Source organism: Neovison vison, chromosome 5, assembly GCF_020171115.1.
Source record: "Neovison vison isolate M4711 chromosome 5, ASM_NN_V1, whole genome shotgun sequence".
NCBI classification, from domain to species: Eukaryota; Metazoa; Chordata; class Mammalia; order Carnivora; family Mustelidae; genus Neogale; species Neogale vison.
In genome coordinates, this window is record NC_058095.1 from 4,458,561 (window position 1) to 4,473,135 (window position 14,575).

Sequence of the window (14,575 nt, forward strand, 5' to 3'; positions counted from 1 at the left end):
ATTTTGCACCAAAGATGTCTCAAGAATTCTTTCTTGGTCATCGGCTCCAGACCTCAGCCCACCGAACCTCACCTAGGTTCTAGAACTTCATCAATGGCAGGGGGTGGTGTGGGGCAAAAGGAGAGGGAGAAGCAGACTCCCCGCAAGCAGGGAGCCTTATGGGGGGCTCAATCCCAGGACCCCAGGATCATGACCTGAGCCACCCAGGAGCTCCTGAGATACCAGTTTTGAAGCAAAGAAAGTTTTCTTATTGGAAGGGCAGCTGGACGGACCGGAAGGCAGGGGATTGTTCCCAAAGCTGCCTTGCTTGCCTTGCTGAGTCTAGGACAGCTTATCTACATAAGAGGTGGGTAAGGGGACTCTTGAAAGCTTGAGGGAGGGGGTTCTAGAAACTCTTCTGGACAACGAGGCCCTATTTGGGACCTGGTATGAGCAAATACATCAAGACGAATGTCACCTTCTGGTCCCCATTTAGGTTTCTACAACCAGTGCGCAAACAGGGAGTTAAGGGTAAAAAGGCAAAGTTAATGATTGGCCGTGCATGAGGTTAACAGGTGCATAAAACATAATTAAGTAGAGACCAAAACAGAATGTGGAGCTGAGTTAATAATGCAACTAATACGGCTTACGTTCTCAAGACAGGTCTAGGAGCCAAGGGTCTGGCCCCAAGGATCGATGGGTAACAGTGCCAGAGCAGTTAAGCCTTCAAGGTAGAATCCAGATGGTCTGTGCATCTTTATGTCAATGTCCTCAGCTCTGCTGCATATTTCAGGATGTTCATAACAAATGTAGGGGGAAAAGGGTAGGAAACAGCTAGGGGAAAGCCCCCTGGGTGTGGGTCCCCCAAGGCCATGCCTGCCCCGTGAGGCTCATCATGGTAGTAAACAGAGCGGGACAAACTGGGGTTGGGGTGGGGGTTGGTTCGACAGATGCCGATTTTGACCTGTAGTGAGTCAGAGCTGCCGGGAGCTCACAGTTGGGAGGCTTTTAATCTTGCAAAACAATTTTTCAGTGACATAAATTGTCTCAATTCCATCCACTTAGAGGGAAAGTGTTTTAACCTCATGTCTTAGGGGGCTGGGTCATAAATGAAAAATACTGGTCTGGACTCCGGCAAATCCAATTTTCAACATTGGGTTCTATTACCCGTGAGCTGGGCTGCCTCGGGCCGGTCACTGAACCTTTCTGTTTCAGTCCGTTCCCCCGTGTGTCGTGTGGCGCAGTTACATCTCCCTCACACGTAGGGTTAACGGGAACCCGGGCTTGAAAACCTGCTGTGCCTGGCACAGATGAGTTCCCAGGAAGGGGTAGTTTTTATTCCTCTCCGTATGGAAGGATTCGATTGCATTCGATTGTATCCGGACTCAGAAGGACAGCATATGTCGGGATTTGAGCCCCGAAGACATCGCATCAAGTCCAGTATTGCTGGTATGTGGCGGTTCATGGGTCCTCTCTGTCCACCCCTCCTCAGCATCTTTGATTTTCACTGGCGCTTGACAAGAAAATCGGCTCTGTCTCCCGGTGTTCCACACCATGTCAGCGTCGCGCTGTGATTTGCTACGTGTCTTGTCTCCTGGCGTCTTTCTTTCAAAACAGCAGCTACGGGAGTGAGGGGCATGTACGTGTTTTATAAATTCTCGCTGCCTCCTGTCGATGGCTTGGCAAGCTTCCGATTCCGTGAGGACAGCGAGAACGGGCCCGCGGCGATGCCCGCGCCCATTCATCACCCTCTCCCCTGCCGACGGCCAAGACTTCCCAGCTCCGACTTCCACCCACTTCCACCCGGCCCCATCTCTCACAGCAGCAGGCTCCGGAGAGGGTCTGCTCCTTCCTGCTTCCGTGAGGAATTGGCCGTGGGGTAGGGGAGGTGGATGGTAGAGTTCCCTTCCCCCTCCCTTCCCCTCTGGTCTGTAAGTGCTTCCAGACACACACGACCTGTTTCTAGTCTGACTCTGCAAGCAGTTTGCTCGGAAGGATGCCTGGCTGGGGAATGGAAAGGAATGGTCTTTGGGATTTTTCTTTGGGATTTTTCTTACCCACGATGGAATTCCTGACGAATGAGTGCTCTGGCCAGCTCTGGCCCCAGGCTTTCCAGCGGCTCCCGAAGAAGCCATTCTGCTTGTCCCCAGGCACTGACTTGTTGTGTGGCTCCTTGAGACAGTGCCCAGCAGTGCTCAGGCATAACCCTTGTGGCTGGAGAGCGCTGGGAAAATCGTCCTGCCTTCTTCCCCCTCAAAGGTTTTTCCACTCTTTCTTGTCTTTACTGCACCTATGACAGTTTGCCCAGGGTAGAACTCAGTGAGGCAGGAGGACAAACACAGACTCTTGAGTCAGAGGGCCCTGAGTTCGAATCCAGGGTCCCCACCTGTGGTCGATGAATGAGATCTTGGCTTCCCACTCTCCACGCACTCCCTGTATCAGATTCAGACCCTGCTGCTCTTGGGCGTGTGGGTTTGGAGTCCCGCCTGCTGGAATGGGCAGTGCAGGTGACTGTGGGGGAAGGGACCCTGTGGCCCCAGGTGAGGCCTTCAGCTGATGTAGGAGACAAAGGTAGAAGGAAATGTAGGGAAAATTAGGTGACCTTAGAACCTGCAGCCCGTGGACAACTTCCTGAGGCAAGCAGAGTGTCACATTCCTCCAGAAAACTCCCACCTGTTTTAACTTTACTTATTTATTTATTTGACAGAGAGAGAGAGAGCACAAGCAGGGAACTACAGGGAGAGGGAGAAGCAGACTCCCCGTGGTGCGGGGAGCCTGATGTGGGGCTGGATCCCAGGACCCTGAGCCGAAGCTGGAAGCTTACCCTACTGAACCACCCAGGTGCCCCCCACCCCCCGCCAAGTGTTTTCATACCTGTGCCTTGCCAGAAGGAAAAACAACCTTAGCTTGGCAGTAGCCAGGCCTCCGGGGTCCTGGGAGTCTTGTTTAGCAGATCAAAGTCCGTTTGAAACTTTGCTTTGTCTTGATGTCCCCCAACCCCAAAGTCCCGGGGCAGCACACGGCAGCAGCCCTTTCTGCCCACAGATCCTGTCCACTGGCTTTTATAAAAATCACCTTTTTTGGTACCAAAGACATCACAAGAATTCTTTCCGGGCCCTCGGCTCTGGACCTCACCAACGTTCCAAAACATCATTTCTGCTGTATTTCCTCTGCCCGCCCCAAGACGGACGTGCCCGGGCTCCTGCTGGCCCCAGACGGGTGCAGGCAGAGCCCCCCCCACCCCAGCCAGCCTGCAGCCCAGAAACAGCCCTCTCCAACCCAGAGAACTGCGAATGAGAAAAATCAGCGTTGGCAGGGTTTGGCTAACTTCTTCTTTAAAGGACCAGCTGCTAATTATTTTAGACTGTGAAAGCCAGATGGTCTCTGCTGTAGCCCCCTCAGTCCGAAGGTGTAGGGCATAGCAGCCACGGACAATCCGTACACAAATGAGGGTGGCCATGTCTATAATAACATTTTATTTATGGACATCGACATTTGGAATATCCATAGATCTCTCATGTCACAAAATAGTTCTCTTGCAAATTTTTTTTTTTGACCACTTAAAAATATAAAAACCATTTTTAGCTTGTGGGTCTTAAGGAAATTGGTGTTGGGCTGAACCTGGCCCTCTCTCTCTTTTTTTCTTTTTTAAAAGATTTTATTTATTTATTTGAGAGATCACAAGTAGGCAGAGAGGCAGGCAGAGAGAGTGGGGGAACCAGGCTCCCCGCTGAGCAGAGAGCCCGATGTGGGGCTCAATCCCAGGACCCTGGGATCATGACCTGAGCCAAAGCAGAGGCTTTAACCCACTGAGCCACCCAGGCACCCCGACCTGGCCCTCTCTTGTCATCCTTTGCCTACCTGCCCCCTGCCCCCAGCAAGTCCTTGAGATCCGTAAGATTTCTTTGATACACAGAGAAACAGATTCATACACCATCCTAACGACGCGACCTTAGACAGAACACCCTCCCCAAATCTCAACTTTTTCATCGTAAGATGGAGGCAAAAGTAGACTATTTCTCTCAGAGTAAATGAAATAATACGGGAATTGCTTTATTATAAGTGTTTAATCTATTGTGATTTTATTCTGTGTTCCAGTGGTTTGGGGTGGGGAGGGCGCCAAGTGAAGGAGGGTTTCCACCCCAAGCAAAGCACACAGTGGGACTCCAGGGGCTAACTCTCAGCATGGACAGTCTGTGAGAGACGGATGGGGACCAGGCTCCTAGCTGGGGGCTTGCTGAGCTCCAGTCCTCCTGTTCTGCTCTGAGGACAGACCAGGGCATGGAGAAGGCATCCCCGGGAGAGCCCAGCTTGCATCCTTTGGAGCAGTGTGCAGGCAAACGTAGGAGCTGCTGTCCACTTCCCACCACTCTGGCTGGAGCAGCTGGTGATGCTGGGCAAGTAGGTTCTGGGACGCCGCTGCCCAGAAAGAAAGGATGGGGGTTCCCCCAGCCCACATCTTCCCAGGACTTAGGATGCACTATAGAGCTCCTCACTGATTCGTCCGGTTTTTGTGACTGACCATGATACAGAGGACAGGCAGCAATCGTGAACCGCCTGGGGATGCCCCACAAAGGGCTAGGGGCCCAGACCGTTGGCATGGCCTGGAGGACATGCGCATCGTTTTTGGAGGGTGTTCTCAGCCATGGAGATGTCCAGCAGGAGTCTGGACATCCCTCTAGCGAGGTGGACGGATAAGGGACCTGCCATCTCCATGGAGACCACCTTGTGGGGCTGGCGCTCCCTGGGGGGTGCATGGAACCAGACCAAGTCAGAGAGAGCCAAGCTGCCTGCTACGGTGGGGTGGGGGATGGGACCCAGGGTTCAGAACTGGGCGGAGGCTGTGGTTCGAAGCCAGAGGGAGTTTCTAGTAACTGTGAGGGAGCAGGAAGCAGTGGGACCTGCCTGAAATGTCAACAGGAGACGGAAAGCAGAATTTAACAGAGTACTGCTGATGGCATTGATCAGAGAACATGTAACACCATTCTGTGTTTTTGCGTTTATTCCCCGAGGCTGTTCCATAAACCGGTTACGCATCTGACTGCCATCCTCACGGCTCCTCTCCACCCCGTCTCCCCACTCCCCGCCAGTGGGAAAATCTTGCACAGGGTTTCAGCCTCTTGCTGGAGGAGGGAAAGAGAGGGAGAGACGGGAGCAAGAAGCACAGGGCCGGTGGCTATTGGCCAGGGCACACTTGGGCTCAGCACGTGCTACGTATTTCCATCTCCCCTGAGCTGGTGAGTGCGGCTCTCTGACCGCCAATGGGATTTTACTCCAGGTTATAACCTACGTGGGTGATAAAAATGTGGAAACCCAGCTCAAAAGACAGTTCACACTTCTGAGCCCAAAAGCCAAACGTTTGCAGGGCTAAGCAGAGAGGGCAGGACAGAGTACACGGGAGGGCAGCATCCTCCAAGGCCAGTGACAGGAAGAGAAGAGCAGGTGTAAAGACATGAACGAAGGGGCACTGCCAAGCCTAGGAAGCGGCAGCAGGAAGGAGAGCCCTCGCGATGACGGAGGGGCTGGAGAGTTAAGGGAAGAAGGGACAAGGTTCGTGTAGAAAGCAGAGGCCTCGCAGGATGGCATGCGGTTGGAACTGCTTCTGCTACAGCCAGGATCAGCGTCCGAGGGGCGGCTTGTTGTAGAAGCAGGATCACGGGCTTTGGTGTTTGACATCTGCCTCCCGCTCAGTCTAGCTGCGTCACCTTGACCTCCTGCAAAAGCCTTTATTTCCTCCTCCACGAACTGGAAACCATGCCTGTCTCTGGGCTTGTTCTAAGGATGAGATGAGAATTCTGTGAGCTCCCAGGACGGTGCCCTGTACCAGGGAGAGGCCACTGCACTAGCTCATTTCCCTTTCCCCCCTTTTTCTTTGAATTCCACAAGAAGGTAGCTGTGGCCGGGAACCCAAGGATACATTATTTCTTCAGGCAAAAAGGTTTAAAGTCCTTGTTGGCGGGCTGCTTTGGAGGCCAGAGATGGTGTGGCAAGATTGTGGGTGTGGGCGTTGTAAAGCAGAGATTCCCTATCACGCCCACCCTGGAGAGGAACGGAGCCCCAGTGGGGCTGCGCCCTTCCCAGGGTGCCACGTCCAGCCCTCATGCATCTGTTTGCCTGGAGGAAGGAACGACGGGGTCAGGACCGTGGGGACTTTGGGAACCAACATGGCACCAGTTGGTTGGAGCAAAATAATTTCCACGTGGACCCATCTCCTGTAAAATGGACACACCAGGCGCCCCCCCCCCCCCGCCCCGGCTAGCTCAGTCTGTGGAACATGTGACTCCTGACCTTGGGGTCCTGAGTTTGAGCCCTACGTTGGGTGTAGAGATTACTAAAAATAAATTAAAATTTAATACAGTAAAATAAAATATGGGGTGCCTGGGTGACTCAGTCAGTTGGGTGTCTGACTCTTGGTTTCAGCTTGGGTCATGATCTTGGTGTCGTGAGATCGAGCCCCGTGTCCAGCTCTGCGCTAGACTGGGAGTCTGCTTGAAATTCTCTCTTTCTCTCCCTCTGACCTCTGCCCACCTCCCCACTCAAATGAATAAATAAATCTTTAAAACAAAATAAAATAAAACGAAAATGAAATAAAACAAGACACACCAGCAAAGCTGATTTCTAAAGGGTTATGAGTGAGCCAGGTTTTCTGGAACGCCTCCTCAGCTCTGGAAAGTGTCGCTCGCTGTCAGCTTGAATCTGAATCACCTAGAGCAGCTATGAATGGCCTGTAGGTGTCTAAGAGCCAGATCTTGAAATCATCTCCGCAAGCTGCAAGGACATCAGTCGCCTCTCCTTCCATGTTTCGTGGTTACAGCCAGAGAGACAGAGACAGAGAGAGACAGAGAGGAGGAAAGGAGAGACAGACAGATGGCAGGGGGAGGAGGAGGGAGAGAGCGAGTGTGCACGCTAAGGAAGGATTCTCAAGATAACAAAATACCGATTTTTGCCCTTCTGCGGGTTCCCATTTCTCAGGCTGCCATGGATGTCGGTGCAAACACGGTCATCCTGTGTGCCCAGCGCCAGCCTGAGTATGGTCACCTTTCACTGCTTTGTGTTGACCAGCTTTCTGCCGCATGCTGTCCTTTAGTCACCGTTGGAGGGAGCGGCATGTTGAAACCCACACCTGCGTACGTGATCTCTCTCCTTCCTGCTGGAAACGCTCCTGCAGACAGAAGGCAGTGGGACCAGGGAGAGGAGAGTAAGTCCCAACACGGTCCCTCCGCCTAAGTGCCCTGACGGAGTGTTCCTGGAGCAATGATGCTAGGCGATCCTGTGACGTGGGGGGACCATGGTACCACCTGCTGGAGGCAGAGGGAGGAGATGCAGCCACAGAGACCGTGGGTGCTGCCAAGGCTCAGCCGTGGCCTCGTGGACACACTTCTAATCCACCGGCCACGCCTTGCTGATGGGTCACCAAGCGTCAGAATAAGCCCAGGGACAGCGGTCTACAAACACTACTGTAAATGTTTGGTCTACTGTCTGTTCACCCCATAGAGCTTGGGTTCCATGAGCATGGGGAAGATTTGTTTTAAATTATTATAGCCTCAGTAATTAGGGCAGGGCACAGAGTGGTACGGAAGCTTTGGGGGAATGAATGAAGGAAGAAATGAGCAGGGAAGAAAGTGAATGCTCCTGAAGGTCTCACAAGACGCTGTTACTCCCACGTTTCCTGCGTAGATGCCAGAGTTTGAGAACCACGTGCCCAGGGATCGTGGCCCATTTGGACACGTTTCTTCATCAGCTCCGATGGCTTGGGTGGTGTCTGAAGTCTCCAGGGCTCAGACCGTCCTGAGGCTGCCTGCTTCCTCCATCCCCCCCCCCCCGGCTCAAATTGTTCTGGAAATCTCCTTTTTCCCATTTTTGGGGGCAGAGATGAAAAAGGACAGGGGAAGTTTAGCCTCCAGGTCCTCTGATTTGCTTAACAGGTTCAGAGGAAAAGGCACTTCTCCAGCGGAGTGCTAAGGCTGGCTTGCAGTCCCGTTGGTGAAGGGAAACACAAAAGCAGCCCTTGGCATTGAGAGAGTCTGCAGGGCCTGAGGAGGGAGTCGGGTACATGCTTACGGATAAAGTATGCTTGGGGCAGCCACCACTTCCCCACCCCTTGGCCCCTTGGCTTTTGGGGGGGAGCATGGGGACAGGGTGGCAGTCCCCTGCCTCCCACCCGCTTCCTCACCCAACTTCGTGGGTCCCCCGCGCCAGCTCTGCACAGTGCCTGTGACAGCCTGTGTCCCGGAGCCCCCTGGCGGGCCGAGAGAGGGGTTTATCAGCACAAAACACTCCAGCCGCTGGTGGGTTTTATGGGATTCCCAAACCGTAGCAAGTGGAAGAATGCTTTTCCCCCACGCTTCCCTCAGGAGAGAGAGAGAGAGAGAGAGAGAAAATGAGGTTGGGAGAGATGAAAGGCTTTTTTTTTTTCTTCCAAAATTTGGAACCTCACTTCAGATGAAAATAATACGTCTTGAAGGCGGTGATAAGATAGAGGTGAAAATCACTCTGCCTGTGTTTAAGACAGTGCCTCCTGTCATCTCCCGGCGCCCCCCGTCAAGGGGGGACCGTGTTCCCTGCTGATTGCCGAGTCAGAACAGAAGCTATCTTTAAAACATGGTCTCTGAGAACATTAACCTATTTTTGAAAGTGTTTCATTTCAAGGCTTCAACACATCCCCTTCCTTCCTTCCTTCCCTTCCTTTTTTCTTTCCTTCCTTCCCCCCCCTTTTTTTTAATAATCCGTGAGGCAGTTCTGGGGAGCAGATAAAACACGGCTGCCAGTTAGCGCTGTGTCTTCCTCGCTTGTCCAACGGCTCCATCTTTTGTTAAGCTGTAAATGCATTTTTCCGAGTCACTTGGCTTCTCGGATGCTGTGCATTTAATTTCCCTGGAACATTCTCGAAGATCAGGCGCTTTTAAACTAGCCCGTCATCAGAGCCCCGTGCGATGGCTCAGGGAGTGGGACCAGGGGCCAGGACACCAGGCAGGGGTGAGGGCAGCCTGCTGTCTGGCTCCGTTGTCGGCTCCGTACCGGCTCCTCCGGGCTGTCCTGGAGGGACTGGAGGTCTCAAGCATCTTCCCCTGGTCAGCACAGCTCTGACCACTGCCTTTCATCTTCCCTGAGGCTCTTGGCCCAAATATGTCGTTAGCATACAAAAGTGGCTCCCCACTTGACCCAGAAAAGCCTGACTTTCTAGAACATTCCTTCACACTCAGAACAATCGTATGGACGCTGGCCCCTCCAAGGTCCGCCAGGATGAGTCTGGCAGTGCGGACGTCTTCCGAGCCCTGCTGACCATGGGGAATGGCCCTCGGCTGAGGGGCTTGAACTCTGTTGTGTTGACCCTGACACGAGCTTGACAGCCGCCCATGGGATGACAGCTGGTGCGTGACGACCTGCAGGGCTTGGGGGTTGGCGAGAGAGGGTGGCGAAGCCTGGGGACGGATCTGGGGACTCTTCACGGGCTAGGGACATCTCCGTAGCCTTGTAAAGAGAGGGAACAAGGGAGCCGAATGTGGGAGGTGAGCAAGCCGGATGTGAATGATATTTTGTGGCGGGAGCGGGCAAACCCAGCGTGGAGGGCCCCAGGTATGAGTGCAAAGAAGGGGACCTCGGACACACGGAGCTTGTTCTTGACCCCAGGGTAAGGGGGGAACCCAATGGTATGCGACCGGCCAGAGGCTTACTGCGGAATGAATGGTGTCCCCCCTCCCCGGCCCCGCAAAAGACATGTTTAAGCCCTAATCCCCGGTGAATGTGGGTCATTGCATTATTTGGAAAGAGGGTCATTGCAAATGTGACCGAATCAAGAGGAAGATGTGCTTGGTGAGCGTGGTCTAGAGCTCCGTTCCAGTGTGACTGGTGTCCTTGTGACAAGGGGAGACGCACACAGACACAGGGGCAATGCCGTGTGGACTGCCGGAGCTCCCGGGAGCCAGGAGAGCGGAGGCACGGACCAGTCTCTCTCAGGGCCTCCGGACGGAAGCCAGCCCGCTGACTCCTTGGTTTGGGAGAGAAGAATTTCTGTTGCTTTCACCACCCCACTGCGGTCATCTGGTACGGCAGCCGCAGGAAGCTGACACGCCGGCCTTCTAGTCTAATGACCCCTGGGAGGTGGATGCTGGCTCCTTTCCCAAGACGCTCCGAGCGAGCACCAGGGTCGGGATGGGAACCCTGGACACCCGACTCCCCAGAGGGCCAGCCCAGGGCAGAGATGGCTCCGTGCCTCTCCTCTCCTGCGGCGACACAGACCCGTGCCAGCGCGTCCACCTCTGCGACGCCTTCCTCCCCTGTGGGGCCAACCTCTCCCTTCTCCATCCCTCTGCCTTTGGCCACACTGGCCTCCGGCGGGCGGAGGGGTGCAGCCCTCCATCCGAGGCTGAAAACCCTCCCACGGAGGGGATGGGTCAGGTTCCCGCCACCCCCTGTTCCTCACGCAGCCCCCTCCGCCACCGGTCACACCAAGCCTGCTGCTTTCTGGAGAGCTGGCCCTGGGTTTGCCCAGCGGAGACTCTGAGTCGTTTAAAGGTACCTCGAGTTCTGGTCTCTGTCCTGGAACACTCCTCCCTGCGGTAAGCCTGGGAGCCACTAGATGGCAGGAAAGACCGAGCCTGGACTAGCCTCACAGCCAGGGGATGGGGGGGGGCAGGGGAGACCCAGAAAACCCTCTGCAGGAGAAGGGAGGGCTCTCGAGCCACCTGTGCCCATGAGGGACCCAGGAAAGGGGCTCAAAAAACCAACGGGTGTTGAGGACGAACTGGGCCTTGGATTGGGAAGGAGGTCTTTGGGGGTCCACCTGGTTCCTCCATTTTGAAGCAGGTGGCTTTCCAGAGCCTCAGGTGTTCTTTGCAGGAATTACGGAGCCCGGGGCCGCTCGCCAGACTGTGCGCATCTGTGTGTCAGGCAAGGAGACCCAGGGAGATGGGGGGAGCACCGCCGGGCAGAGCAGAGGCTGTCGGGGTGCGCGGGCCTGGGGGAGAAGCCTGGCACCTCTATCTACCCGCTGTGACCCCAAAACAGGCCACTTACCCTTTCCTCACCTGTGAATTGGGGAAACGGTGGCAGGGTCACTCCGGACAGTGTAAGGAAGAGAAGCCCAGTACTTGATGCCCCGTTTAGCTCAGAGACGTTAGCGGCACCGCCAACTCCATAATGCTTGCTCTCATCGTTTTTTTTAAGTTTTTTTTTTTTTTTTTTTTTAAGCCATCTCTACCCTGAATGTGGGGCTCGAACTCACAACCCCAGAGATCAAGAGTCACGCGCTCCCTGCCTGAGCCAGCCAGGCGCCCTCATGTGTGTCATCTTCATGGCACAAGGTTATCTTCACAGAGGAGTCGGGTGTACGAAAAGCAAACCGCACTAAAACCGACTCACACAGAAGTCCAGCTTTGAACTGTAGTGGGGTCAGCCCGGCCTCTTCCTAGAGCCCTTTCCAGGATGGCCCCTTCCCATGGGCGGCTCAGCCTTATCTGAAGATGTGCTCAGGCTCCCTCCCTGAATGTCAAGGAGGAAGGACCCTGGGTGCTGGGGCCCCCGGGGAGGCGTCTCCACCTGGCTTTATCTTCCAGAACTGTAAGGAGTTGTGTCCTGAAGGGGCCCCAAGGTCAAAGCCAAGAGAACAAGCCTCAAACCAGACATTGGTCTAAGGACCAAGCTGAGAGTGGAAGCCATTGCGTAAAGCCCCGTGGGAAACGAATGAGGCAGAAGGTCTGAAGGTCACGGGGCTCGGAGCTCAGAGGGCCGACTGGCTGGGGCGCAAACCTAGAGAGAAAACATGGGGAGCGGCCGCCTTGTAGGTCATTCTGTGGCTGGTTTGGGTAGCTGCTTAACGAGGCTGGGGGGATGTGGGGGTCAGGGGCTCGGGAGTCTGGTCGGAGGCCTCTGTGTCCCTTCCAGGAGCAAATCTGCCCAGAGCGCGGACTTTCAATAAACGCTCTAGGAGAGAAAGGGCCAACAAGTAAAGGCTCGAGGCATCCTGGCCTTCATTCACTTCCCCCACGGCAGGCAGGATGCCTGCAGGTTAATTAGTTCCTCGGATCCTTGCAAACCTCGGGGGCAGAACCACTTACAATCGCCAGCATGTGTCACCACGTTCGGGGTCCCTGGGCCCAAATCATGACCAGCCCATAAGAGGCTTCACGGGCTCTTTGTACCCGGGGTTGACAGCGAGGAAGAAGCAACAGGGAAGGTTAGCGAAGACATTTTAGTTCCTAAAAATAAGTACGACCATAATAGCTACCATCTGTCAGATGTATATGACGAACCAAGCATTTTGTGTATGTTACCTAATTTAATTCACAATGACCTGCTCGGATAGGACGCGAAACAGCGACTCTCATCCTGCAGATGAAGAAATTGAGGTCCGGAGGGTTGGTGGCAAGGCTTTAAGTTGCAGAGATTGCTTGAGGCACAGTTCCACTTCCCCTGAGTATTTTTGAGGGGCCGTAAGGGAGATCCCATGAGCATGGCTCCACAGATAAGACGGTTTGGGCAACACTGGGTGAAGCGCCATGAAACGGGGCTCCGTGCGGCAGGATTTTCCCTTCCACTGAGCCCAAGCGGATCTCTGAGAAAGGAGGGTACGGAGGTATAACAGTTCTAAAAGCTGGTGGGACTTGGGTTCCAAAGGACACACTTTGGGTGACGCTGCTCCCTCGGAAATCGGAAATCGGGAAGACTGACACTCACAAGGCGTTAGCAGAACAATGGCTCCCCAGAGACATCCTCCCTACCCTGGAACCCTTGGAAATATTAGTTTTGTGGTGCGCAGGGAGAGACCGACCTTGCCCAAAGAGAGATCTGGCCTTCGGCTTTCGCCCTCAGCTCCCAGGACATTACCTCTGAGCTCTTGGAAGGTCCTGTCTGCTAAGAGTGAATTTGTTTTCTGGGGACCTCGGGCCAGCCAGACAGTGTAGGATAACAACAAGTTTTAGGGTTGGGGCCTTGGGCCACATGGTACTAACTTGACCTCTGGAGAGGCTGCAGACTGAGGCCAGCCCTGTGGACAGTCAGCTATATTGACATGACCAAGACCCACTGAAAACTGTGCACACCGAGACTCAGAGGAGGGTCCCTGGCCAGCAGTACTGCACGGGTGCTGGGAGAACGAAGGGCTGTCCGCATGCCGCTGTTGGAGGGACACCTGGAAACTCACCTCTCCCAGGCCCCGCTCCACCAGCCTCTTCCCATTTTTTTTTTAATTTTAATTTTTTTTTTAAAGATTTTATTTATTTACTTGACAGAGAGAGATTACAAGTAGGCAGAGAGGCAGGCAGAGAGAGAAGGAGGAGGAAGCAGGCTCCCTGCCGAGCAGAGAGCCCGATGCGGGACTCGATCCCAGGACCCCGAGATCATGACCTGAGCCGAAGGCAGCGGCTTAACCCACTGAGCCACCCAGGCGCCCATTCCCATTTTTTTTTTAATCTGTGTCTTCTCACTGCAAAAAACCATAACCATGCGTATAACAGATTTTTTTTTTCTCTAAGTTCTGTGAGTCTTTCTAGTGAATTATCAAGCCAGAAGGTGGTCTTGGGGACTCCCAAACTTTGCACATGGCAAAAAGGATTTTTGTAGGTATAATAAGAATTGGAAATATTTTTTTAATTTTTAAAATTTAATTTTTATTGATTTTTAAGCTTATTTATTTATATGTTTATTTATTTTTTACAAAATTGGAGATCTTAACATAGATCAGTTTGGATTAGTGGGGGGGGGGCGGAGGGAATCTAATCCCACGAACTCTTCAAATTGGAGAACTCTTTCCAGCTGAAGTCAGAAAAGGAAGCAGAGAGAGTTCGTGGATGGTAAAGACTCGACCTGCCATGGCTGGGGGTGGGGGTTGGGCACAGGAGGAAGAAAATGAGCATCCTCGAGGAACCAAGACTGGCCCGGGGTTGACAGCCAGCAAGGAAGGGGGACCCTCAGTCCTACAAGTCCCAGAACTGAACTTGGCAATTACCCAAACGGCCTTGGAAATGATTCTTCCCGAAACTTCCTGATCAGAGCCCAGCCTGGCTGACACCTTGATTTTGCCCTTGTAAAACCTAGAACAGAGAAACGAGGGGAGCCTGAGCATTTGACCTGCGCCCTACTCAATTTCTTTCCTTTTAAACGGCCAAGTTTGTGGCAATTTGTAACAGTAGCCATAGGAAAATTAACACACTCACCCAACATGGATTCTTTCTGTTCCTGTTTTCTGGACTGACTTGCATGATCTTTGGTCCCCCTGCCGTCATGCCCCATCTGTAGTGTCTCCAGGGTCTGTCTCGCTCTGTCCTGGCTCCAAGGGTGAGGCCGGAGAGCCAAAGCTCAGACGGCCTTTTGAAGTTGTCTGTATAAAATAGGGTCTTTGAAGCCTGGAGGGAGAGGCAGGGAGGCAGGGAAGATGTGCTTGGCCCCACAAAAGCTATTTTGGATTCCAACACAAAGATTCCAAATCTAGAATCCTTCTCTAGCACACAGACTGCATGGAAAATTAAAGTTGCTTAAATATAATTATCTGGCTTTATGCTGAGTTAAAGAAGCCAGACACAAAAGAACTCATTCTGTGTGATTCCATTTCTGTGAGGTTCTAGAAGAGGCACAACTAATCTTTGGTGACAGAAATCAG

General features: G+C 53.4%; 2 long non-coding RNA genes across 2 annotated transcripts; both read right to left on the reverse strand.

Annotated features, from left to right (window-relative positions):
• Positions 1 to 170: 170 nt before the first annotated feature.
• Positions 171 to 3,065, reverse strand: LOC122907524. The gene is made up of 3 exons (XR_006384721.1): positions 2,854 to 3,065; positions 2,037 to 2,269; positions 171 to 1,599 (listed from the first exon to the last, which is right to left on the reverse strand). It is a non-coding gene; the product is annotated as an uncharacterized LOC122907524 (long non-coding RNA).
• A 10,622-nt stretch (positions 3,066 to 13,687) lies between these two features.
• Positions 13,688 to 14,341, reverse strand: LOC122907526. Its single transcript, XR_006384722.1, has 3 exons — positions 14,133 to 14,341; positions 13,925 to 14,009; positions 13,688 to 13,791 (listed from the first exon to the last, which is right to left on the reverse strand). It is a non-coding gene; the product is annotated as an uncharacterized LOC122907526 (long non-coding RNA).
• Positions 14,342 to 14,575: the final 234 nt, after the last annotated feature.